Genomic DNA, 10,571 nt, shown 5'->3' with positions numbered 1-10,571 from the left:
GGGGATGCGGGATCCTCAGGGATGGGGGGGCCCGGCAGGGGATGCGGGATCCTCAGGGATGGGGCGGGCCGGGAGGGGATGCGGGATCCTTGGGATGGGGGGGGCGGGAGGGGATGTGGGATCCTTGGGATGGGGGGGGCGGGAGGGGATGCGGGATCCTCAGGGATATGGGGACCCTGGAGGGGATGCAGGATCCTCAGGAATGGGGGGGCCCAGGAGGGGATGTGGGATCCTCGGGGGGGGGTGGGTGGGAGGGGTGCGGGATCCTTGGGATGGGGGGGCCCAGGAGGGGATGCGGGATCCTTGGGGGGGGGGGGCAGCGGGAGGGGATGCGGGATCCTGCGGGGGGGGGGGGGGGGGGGGGGGGGGGGGGGCGGGAGGGGTGCGGGATCCTTGGGATGGGGGGGCCCAGGAGGGGATGCGGGATCCTCAGGGATATGGGGACCCGGGAGGGGATGTGGGATCCTCAGGGATCTGGAGGCCCAGGAGGGGATGTGGGATCCTTGGGGTGGGGGGGGGTGGGAGGGGATGTGGGATCCTTGGGGGGGTGCCCAAGAGGGGATGCGGGATCCTCAGGGATGGGGGGGCCCGGCAGGGGATGTGGGATCCTTGGGGGGGGGGGGGGCCCGAGAGGGGATGTGGGATCCTTGGGGGGGGGGGGGGGGGAACAGGAGGGGATGCGGGATCCTCAGGGATATGAGGACCCGGGAGGGGATGCGGGATCCTCAGGAATGGGGGGGCCCAGGAGGGGATGTGGGATCCTTGGGGGGGTGCCCGGGAGGGGATGTGGGATCCTTGGGATGGGGGGGGCGGGAGGGGATGAGGGATCCTTGGGATGGGGAGGGCCCAGGGGTGTGAGGGGATGCGGGATCCTCAGGGATGGGCAGGCCCAGGAGGGGATGCGGGATCCTCGGGGTGGGGGGGCCTGAGAGGGGATGCGGGATCCTTGGGATGGGGGGACCCGGGAGGGGATGCGGGATCCTCAGGGATGGGGGGGGCCCGGGAGGGGATGTGGGATCCTCAGGGATATGGGGACCCGGGAGGGGATGCGGGATCCTCAGGGATATGGGGACCCGGGAGGGGATGCAGGATCCTCGGGGTGGGGAGACCCGGGAGGTGTGAGGGGATGCGGGTTCCTCGGGATGGGGAGGCCCCGGGAGGGGATGCAGGATCCTCAGGGTGGGGAGACCCAGGAGGTGTGAGGGGATGTGGGATCCTCGGGGTGGGGGGGCCCGAGAGGGGATGCGGGATCCTCAGGGATGGGGGGGCCCAGGAGGGGATGTGGGTTCCTTGGGGGGGGGGGCCCGGGAGGGAATGCGGGATCCTCAGGGATGGGGGGGCCCGGGAGGGGATGTGGGATCCTTGGGATGGGGAGGCCCCAGGAGGTGTGAGGGGGGTTTTGAGGGGGTCTGTGGGGAAGGCTTTGGGGGGACACCTGTGAGGAAGGTCAGCCAGGCTGGCCAGACGATAGGAACTCAAAACAACTCCCATGATTTAAAAAGAAACCAGCCCTGGCGAGAAGGCTGTTGCTGGATGCCTCTCGCCTCCCGGCTCTTTTTCGGCGCGGCTGCCCGCCGAGGTGCAGGGGTTTCTGGTGGAGGTGCTGGCTGGGGCTGGAGGTGTGTGGCTGTTGTCATCTGGACACCTTCCGCACGTGGGTTCCAGTCACGGGGGAAAACGTGCCGGCAAAAGGTGAGGAAACTTGTTGGAGGATGTGCTTGTGCTGTCACGAGGAGCCGTGGAATCATGGAGTGGTTCTGGTTGGAGAAGCCCTCTAAGAACATCAAGTCCAACCATTGATCCTGCCCAGGCCACCCCTGCCCCGTGTCCCTCAGCACCACATCTACAGGGCTTGGAAACCCCTCCAGGGGTGGGGACTCCAGCCCTGCCCTGGGCAGCCTGGGCCAGGGCCTGACAACCCTTGCCAGCAAGAAATGCTGCCCAAGATCCCATCTCAGCCTCCCCTGGCACCACTGCAGCCCATCTCCTCTTGTCCCATCCCTTGTTCCTGGGGAGCAGAGCCCGACCCCCCTGGCTCCAACCTCCTCTCAGGCAGCTGCAGAGAGGCCAGAAATGAGGAAGGACTTCTTGGCTCTGAAGTGAAATGATGAGCAGGGAATGAAGAGCACTTGTACTCCTGCTTATTGTTCCAGGGCAGAGAGCCCAGGGAGGAACTCGAAGCAGAGGGTGGCATGGTCCTTCACAAAAACGGACTGGAAAATGTTCTTCAGTGGTGTCCTTCAGGGTTGGTACACGTGGAGCAGGGTTCCTCTTGATACAGTCAAGGAAAGCCATGTGCAACTGGTTGTAGTATGAACGTTTGAGCAAGAACTGGGGCTGCTTAGCTGCTCCCTGACGGTGGAAGGGTGAAGAAAAGTTTCTAAGGAGAAGTCCAAGGCCAGGTTAGAGATGCCGGTGTCATTCCCCGTGCGGCCAAAGGGAGGTGTTAGAGTAGGAGCCGACAGCCATGAGGTGTGAGAGGGGCAGCAGATACTCTGATGGGATAGGAGGGCAGAGGTTTGCAGGAGAAGGAACAGTCTGTGCACCTTCAGGGAGGGAAAGGAAAACTTCCAAGAGAGGAGCATGATTCTTAGGATCCTAGAGTCATCGAAGAGCTCACCTCTCTGAGCAGCCTGAGAAGTTTACTGTGCCACCACCACTGTGCCACAGGTGGCTGGTGGGTCCAGGAGAAGGAGGAGAAGTCTGGCGAGCGTGCCAAAGCCATTAGGACTCTGGGATGGAAGACTTTTGACAAGAAAAGAGGTCTGAACCGGAGGAAAAGCTCTCCAGGCAGCAGCAGTTGGACTGGACGCGTGTTGTTGTCAGCAGCCAGACGTCCACATCACTGCAACCACCAGGGGTGTGTGGATGCTGCCTGCAGCAAGGCTGAAGGCCAAGCTGGCTTGCTGTGACCACTCCATCAGAGGGAGCTGACACTTGTCCTCAGAGGACCTCCTTCCAGGTCTGAGCCGAGCTCCTGGACGTTGGTGGAGATGCTCCCTCAGCCTCCCCGCTGGGCTCCGGACCAGCGGAGCCTTCGTTTCCCCTTTGTCAACTAGTAAGTAGATAAATTAACACCACAGCCTCTAGACTTACTTGTGAGAAGTCTTTTTAAGAACAAGGTTTTGCTAATTGCCTGCTGGAGCCTGGAGCCAAGGCCAAAAGTGTTCCGAGATGTATTTTTTTTGAGCCAGGAGGGCTGGAAACCTCGTTCCTTACCTGGGATCAGAGGTAAGAGCTAGAAGCTCTGCAACGAGGGAGGTTTTTATTCCCCCTGCTCCCATTTGCTCCACCAGCCTCCTCAGATGCCCAGCAAAGACTTTCCCAGCACCACTGTTGGCCTTAAAAGCTGTCACCAATGATCAAAGCTCTTGAAAACCTTTTCCCTTTGGTACCTCTTGGTTTCCAAGTGGAAATTACTGGAGCTGTGAGTGCAGCTTGGTGGAACAGCCTATGGAGGACTGAGATAACTGGCTTGAAACAATCCATACATTAACATTTTTAATTCTGATTTGAGGTTTCTTGTGCTATGAGGGAGGTGAAAGCAGGGTTGAGGGAGTGAGGGTGTAGAGAGATTGCTGCAGGGATGAATCCTCCCCAGGCTGTTGATGAGGCTCACAGAGGCTTTTATGTTCATGCTGCTTTTTTCCCCCCTCCTTCCTTGATAACACTGGCTGTAGAGAGAGGGCTCAGTTGGACCTTTCTCCTGTGTGGGACATGTTGTGCAGTGTCACCACTTCTGATTTCTGTAATGAATCCCACTCGGATTCAAACGGTTCCCTCTTCTGTTCCATGATAGGTTAAATCTGGTGTTCTGCAGCATTTGTTTTGAAATCTAAAGCCAGGCTTGGTGGGAGTTCTCCCACTCGTTCTCAGGCACAAGTATTTACAGGCTGTGGGGTTTGAGGTTGCACCCAGCCTTGGGTGACCTGCTGTCCCAGGGTGACCTTGTGGCTGGAGCTTGGAACAGCTCCTCTGTGCCACGTCGAAGCCTCCATGCCTGGTGTTGTCTGCTCTAGGTGACTTCAGATTTCGTAGAAGATCTTGTTTGTGAAGCAGGGAGGTAATGTGAAAGGCAGGGAATGGTGAAATGAATGTTTGGGGTTTTTTCATCTGTTTCTCTTGGAGGGAAGGGCAGGGGGTTCAGTTCCACCCCAGCAGGAGAACTTGGTGGTTCAACTTGCCTTGAGCTGCAGGTCTGGGAGCATCAAAGGGATTCCTCTTCCTCCAGCCCCCTGCATGAACGTGCTGATAGTAAGGACACCTGCAAGGACCTTTTCTGGCGGGTTTTGGGGTTTCCAGGGTGTATTTTCCAACACTCCCTGCAGGTGCTTGGGAGGTGTCCAACAGCAGTGGGGGACAACAAGCAGGGCAAGACGGGGCAATTCCCTGAGGAGGCTGGAAGGAAGAGAAACCAGAGGCTCCTTCTCCGTGGAGGCTTAATTTTTTTCCCCCCCAGACACATTGAAGTGCACAACAGCTCCCTTCGGCCTCTTCCTGCAGGTTTGCTTCCCATGGGAAGGGGAAAGCTGCAGGGAGCAGGCAGGGGAAAAGAGGTGGTTGCTGCCTTCGTGGGTCTTGCTCTGAAATCACATCACAAGGCAGCTGGGGCTCTCGCCCAAGCCCAGGAGCTGGAGGGTGTCTCTGGGTGCTGTGAACCTGCTCAGCCACTCCCCCTGCTCCCTTCTCTCCCCGTTCTCCTGCTGATCCATTGGTGTGTCCCCTCCTCCCTGGCACAGCCCTCTTGTTTTGCCTTGGGAAGAGTGAAACTGGATCATAAATGTACATTAAATGTAGTGTGTTTGGGGTTTTTTGTGACTTGAAAGACTTGTTCTCCGATAGAATCCATGGCTGTGGTGTCATCTTCTGCAGACAAGCTCTGCTCTTTGGTCAGAGCTTCTGAATCCCTCTAAAGCTGCAAAAAAAGAATATAAAAAGTACATGAATTTTGGCAGCATTTGCAAAAACATTACAAAGAGGATTAAATATGAGGCTAAAGGGGAGCAGGAGAGTCTTTAGCTTTTGGTGACCTGAAATGAAGAATAATGGATCTCTAGAAGATATTTATACACAAATTACTAGGTTACAGCCGTGGTAACTGGGTGAAGTTCTGAGATTAGCTATGATGGCCTGAAAGCTCCTTTTTGCCAAGGAATTCTTTCAAAGTTTCCATGAGTTCATCCAGTTCTGCCCATCGCTGATGGTTGGGAAACAAGTGAGGAGCAGACAAAGAGTAAGAGGACAAGGGGGAATGGATTAAAACTGGAAGAAGGGAGATTGAGGTTGGACATGAGGAGGAAATTCTTTGCTGTGAGGGTGGTGAGAGCCTGGCCCAGGTTGCCCAGGGAAGCTGTGGCTGCCCCATCCCTGGCAGTGTTGAAGGGCAGGTTGGATGGGGCTTGGAGCAGCCTGGGCTGGTGGGAGGTGTCCCTGCTCATGCAGGGGGGCTGGAACTGGATGGTCTTGAAGGTCCCTTCCAACCCAAACCATTCTATGATTCTATGACTGCTACTGTCTGAGTGTTGGATGTTCTCCAGAGCACTTTCTTGCTTTCCTTCCCTCCTCTGTGCTCTGCCCATCACGTATTTTGGTCAGATCTTTGCACCAGTCACTTTTTGGCCTGGCTGGAGGTTTTGGGGTGGCCGTATTTCCACTTCTCTGGAAATGTCTCTGGATATCATGGTGTGGGCAGTATTTTTCTTGTGTTGCTTCCAGATTGTGTTCCAGATGTTACAGCTGGGCTGTCAGGCTGTTTCACAGTGGTTTGCTAAATAGGAATTTACTTCCTGTCCATCCTGTCACCAGGTAGAGGTGAAACCAAAGTCTCTTTTCATCTCTCACTGCCACCTTTCCTTCACCTCCACTATCAAGACCTGCCAAATTTTCAAGCATCAAACCAATTCCCATCCAGAAGATTGACTTAAAAAAAAAATAAATCTCTTGGATCTAAATCCATTGGTGCCAGCCCCTCAGGCAGGATGTTGCTTTCCCAAAGATGAAGGTTGACCTTGGTGACCTCTGCCCAGATGTTGTTTATCTCCTCACTGAGGGATGTTATTTGCCCTGCTGACCATTTTGCTGCTTTCAGCACTCACTGGTACCTGCCTCCAGGAAACCTCAGCAGGCCTGAGGGCTCTGAGCCAGGAGAAGTGACTCCTGGGAGGAAAAGAGGTTTCTTCTCCACTTTATGTGGAGCATCAAAATCCACCCCATGTCCGTGGAGATGAACGTTGCTTCTCGACTGGATTTCAACGTTCTTACCCCCTGCCCTGACCTGCTGTCTCTGGCTGCTCTTCACAAACTGCTCCAGCTCCCAAATTCTTGGTGCTTTTTTTCAGATTTCTCCTTTCCCCCCCCCCCCCCAACCCCCTTCCATTCATTGTTTTCTTGGTAGAACCTCATCATGGGTGTAGGGCAGGTGGCAGTGGGAGGATGCTGGGGTTAGAAAGCCCCAGTCCCACCAGCTGCCAAGGGCAAGATCCAGCAGGAGGAGATGGCTGGAGGCCACAAACGTTTCTGCAGCACAGGGAAGGAAAGGGAAGCAAACATCTCAGGGCTGCCAGGTGTGCTGAGCAGCCCAACGCTGATCCCATCCTCAACGAAGGCTTGGAAGGACTACAAAGCTTGTGTCACCTCCTGCCATCGTTGTGTGGAGATCCAGGGTGGAAATACAGCTCCTGCTTGGTGTGACTGGCACAGCCAGCAGCTGTACCCCCTGTGGGGTGTTGCTGGGGGGCTGTGCCATCAGGTCCTCCTCAGCACTCGAGGGAGAGCCCAAGTGATGCCTCCGTGGAGCTGCTCTCCAGAGTGTGTTTTGGACTTGGGGGGTGGGTTATGTCACTGCCTGGGGGTAGGGGACACATGAGAGTTTCTTGCTCAGCCAGAGAGGGGAACAGGATGAAGCTGCTGGTGTTGCTTTGTATTTGTGTGTTTCTGTCTTTGGGGATATACTCCAGGATGGCAGTGGAGCTCTGGGTTGGGGTGGCAGTGGGAACCTGCTGGGGAGAGAGATGATGCCCCTGGTGTGTGATGGACTGTGTCCCCTGAAGAGCCAGGAGATTATTAGATCTTAGGAAGAAATTCTTGGCTGTGAGGGTGATGAGACCCTGGCCTAGGCTGCCCAGAGAAGCTGTGGCTGCCCCATCCCTGGCAGTGTTGAAGGGCAGGTTGGATGGGGCTTGGAGCAACCTGGGCTGGTGGGAGGTGTCCCTGCCTGTGCAGGGGGGTTGGATCTAGATGATCTTGAAGGTCCCTTCCAACCCAAACCATTCCATGAGTCTAGGTAACTTGGAGTTGGCTTGAAGAAAACCCAAGGGAGCATGTCTGAAAATGTAAGAGTTGGATGATGCTACCTGGTGCTCATGGGCAGAGAAGAGGAGGGCTGAGGGTTGTAGACTTTTCCAGCAGGATGTTGGCAGCAAAGGTGGAGGAACTGCATGAGCTTCAACGAGCTGTGAAGCCTGTAGGGTGAGAAAACTGTTCCCACTCGCTTCTTGCAGGAAAGAGGTGGAATTCCAGGGAGGTTTTCCCTTCTCAGAGATCTGGTTTGGGTCCGAGGAGGGGTGAGCTCTTCAGAGCATTTAGGAGAGACTTGAAACTCAGTTTGGCTTCTGTGTTTTTGAGCCCAGAGCTGCAGGTACCTGAGGAAATGCTAATGAGTGACCTGATTACAAATACCCTGGTTGGAAGCCAGAGCCTCTGCTGGAAAGAGGAGTGTAATTCTGCCTGGCTGTTGGTGTCAACATGAAAACCATTTGGCCCAACACCTCTCCCTGTGGATCCAGTTACCCAGCCAGCAAACAAACTGGTTTCCTACCCAGTGTAGACTGGGATTATGCCTGGGAGGCAGGTGGTTCCTTGTAGCAAAGGAAAAGCTAAAAACCAGCTTCATCTTCTTCAACCTGCAGTTTTTCTTCTGCAAAGCTGCAACACCAGAACTGTATGAAAAGAGCCCAGCAAGAGAAGGGATAAAAAAAGAGAAAGAGTCTAACAGCAAGGCCTGCAGCTGATTTTTTTGGTGGGAAAACAGGGGTAAAATGTTCATGTTGGGCAAGTCAGCTGGCACCATTTCATCTCATCCTCCCATTTGGACCTGCTGAAAGATCTTGCCTGGTTGGTGTGTGTGTGTGTGTCTCCATGGAAGGCTGCTTTTTTAAATAAACACCAGGTCCTTCATGATTTATTTTTTTGGCCTGAAGGCCTCTGGGTATACAAATTAATGTCTGTTGATGATGTGTGTGGATTATTAGGCTTGATTATTCATCCTAGGTGTGATTTCTGTCACCTAGAGTTGCTTCCTTTCCTGTATTGGACAGTTACAAGGTTTGAGAGGGTTTATGAAGGCATAAGCATGTTGGAATGCTGGCATTCCAGGGTTTTCCATGAACAACAACAACCAATGCCCTTCTCCAGATCAATGTGCAAACACGTCTGGATCCCTGCAAGCTCTCCTGAAAAGGTGAACAAAAGAGATGACTTGGAGTGGAGTGTTGCCCAGAAAGGAAAGCAGCACCACTGTGGTGACTCTGGGAGGCTCTGGTGCCTCTTTTTTCTCCCCCCTCAGCGTGGTGGGAGAAGCAGGAGGGTTTTTCTTTCTTGCTGGGCCACTGCTGGCCTGGAGATGCTCGGGCTGGGCAGTTGCCTGCTGGTTTTTTTGAAGTGAAAGAGCCACGGTTGCATCACTTCACTTGGCCTGTTGGGTAGGAAGGGGGGGGTCAGGAGAACAAGCAGATTTTCCGTGACGTTTCAGCCAACCTCCAGAACCATTCTGGCTTAGCACTGGAGGAGGGATTTTTTTGATCCCTCCTCCCCAGCTCAGGAAAAAAGCCAGCGAATAAAAAAGAAATCAAACCCCCTCCAGCTTTTTTTTTTTTTTCAGCCCCAATCAGCCAGGTTTTGTCAAAGCCACTCCAGACTCTTACAGGCTGTGCTGAGCTAAACCCTGGCTTGGTTAAAATCTGGCTCAGCTGGGAGTTTTAGCTCAGCCCTGGGTGTTTGTACAGTGCTGAGCCTATTTTAAGCCCTTGAGTAGCAACTCTGCCCCCACCTTCTGTGCAGCCTGAACAGATGAATATTTTAATATAAGGAAGAATCTTTTGGTTTTTTTCAGGTAGTCTCATTTATCCTGAGCATCCTTTCAGTCTACCCTGAAAACATCTTGATACAGAATATCGGGGTGTCTAACAGAATATAGAGGTGACTGGGTCTTTTAAACACACACCAGGGGTGAAAACACCTATTTTGGAGCCTTCCTGGGGCCCTGGGACAACATTGGTGCCAACTGAGGAACAGGAAAGGCTTTTTTCTTACCCCTGCCTTCAGGCCACCAAGCATCCGAGCTGGTGGCTTCTTGCAGAGCCCTTTGGTGATTTTCTTCACCATCCAAACCACCTGGGGCAGTGGTGTTGTCTGGACATCACCTGGCATGGCAACAGCTGTTATCTAACCTATTGAACAGATTTCTGAGGTCAGAAGAGACCGTTGGGATCATCTGGCTTGACAGTTGCTACGATCAATGGGGATATTTTGGGCTCCTGCCAGCAGCCCCAGGAGGGTCAGGGAGGACTTTTCCCCCCTGGTGCACAATCAGTGGGCATTTGCTGGGTATGGTTTCAGAGTTTGTTGTCCTGTTTTGTTTTCTTTTTGGAGGCATCCAAGGCTGGTTGCAGCTGGAGATGATTCCCAGCAGGGTCCCATGGTTGGGCACAGATGCTGGTTCCCCTGAGGTGGTGAGATCTTCTCCTGGAGATGGGCTGGCAAAGCAGAGAAGCTTTTGAATATCTTTTCTGCTCTGTTGACCCACGACCTGGGTTAATCCCATAGGAGATATGGGATCAGAACAAAGATTTTTTTTTCCCCAGATCAGACTGGAAGGGACTTTTTGCTGCCCTTTGTGGCAGCAGGGGGACAGATCCTGTCTCCCAGGCACAGCAATGTCCTTGCTGGATTGGAAGGGACTTTTTGCTGCCCTCTGTGGCAGCAGGGGGACAGATCCTGTCTCATCCAGTGCTCAGGCACTGCTGGTACCTTCAGCCCAGAGCACCCAAACCCTCAGTTTCTGGAGAATAAAACCAACTCAGCCTGGCAAGAACCACTCACTGCTCCATCATCAGGGTGGATTCCAGGGAGATGAAGTTGGTGGCTCTAATTGGCTTCATTAACCTGAAGGACTACAAAATGACAGACACTGGGCTGTAGTTTTGGACCTTTTGGTTTCTTCTTGGCCGTTAGGAAACCATCATGCCCATCATGAGAGTCACACAGAGCAAGGGGGTGACCTGGGAAGGCAAGGAGAGCTCTGTGCCACCCAGCTCACCCAGGAGGGGGAGTTCACCCTGTGGACTGGGATATAAATAACTGGATCAGCCTGGAATCAAGTGTTTTGTCAGCTGTGTGCAGGGCTGTGCCAAGCTACAGGCTCGACATATGGAATTCTTCTGATAATCCTTTCTCTTCCACTGCTCCCATCATGGTTTTGTTGCGTAAGGAAGGAGTTTTCGTGAGGTTATGAAACAAGGAAACAGTCCTTCCAATCCATTGCCAGTGGAAGGCTTGGTGGAGGATGGACTGCC

The sequence above is a fragment of the Apus apus genome, chromosome Z, assembly GCF_020740795.1.
Source record: "Apus apus isolate bApuApu2 chromosome Z, bApuApu2.pri.cur, whole genome shotgun sequence".
In the NCBI taxonomy this organism is placed as follows: Eukaryota; Metazoa; Chordata; class Aves; order Apodiformes; family Apodidae; genus Apus; species Apus apus.
The sequence above is the reverse complement of the archived record's forward strand: the minus strand, read 5'-3'. Positions refer to the sequence as shown.